This window comes from Arachis ipaensis, chromosome B02 (genome assembly GCF_000816755.2).
Source record: "Arachis ipaensis cultivar K30076 chromosome B02, Araip1.1, whole genome shotgun sequence".
In the NCBI taxonomy this organism is placed as follows: domain Eukaryota; kingdom Viridiplantae; phylum Streptophyta; class Magnoliopsida; order Fabales; family Fabaceae; genus Arachis; species Arachis ipaensis.
In genome coordinates, this window is record NC_029786.2 from 4,685,596 (window position 1) to 4,686,118 (window position 523).

Here is a 523-nt window from a genome sequence, read left to right on the forward strand (position 1 = left end):
ATATTAATTCCTCTTTAATTTTTTTTAATTATTTTTATGTGTGTATTATAAAATAATTATTGGAAGAAAAACTATAATAATAATTTGTAGCAGTAACTGAAAAATTTTTCTCCACTAATTATTGATATTTAGCATAGTTTTTACTGTTTAAAATTTCTTTAAGTCATGACTTAAAAACAAATTATTTGTTTTTTATTTGTAAAAAACATATAGTTAACAGAAAAATCTAATAACTAATTAGTATATTATTAAGAATTATTTTGATATAATTTTAATTTTAATGCTGTTTAATTAGTTAGCATATAGCATGATTAGTGATTATAATTTTATACATAAAATGGTGGATTTTGAATTGAAGCTTTGGCTTACTTAATTTATAATCAAAATTAAATTGAATACACATTTTTAGAGTTATACAACTCTTTGAAGTTTGGTTCTTCTGTATTAGATTTTCATGAGTTTTTATTTTTATTTTCTTCTCTTTTTTTTTTTAAATTGAACTTCAAAAATTATAATTTATAAA

At 17.8% G+C, this 523-nt stretch overlaps 1 protein-coding gene across 1 annotated transcript in view; it reads left to right on the plus strand.

Moving 5' to 3' along the window:
* The window catches only part of LOC107626668 (ethylene-responsive transcription factor ERF023-like), a 1,115-nt gene that overhangs the window by 314 nt on the left and 278 nt on the right, over positions 1-523 (plus strand). The window lies entirely within an intron of this gene.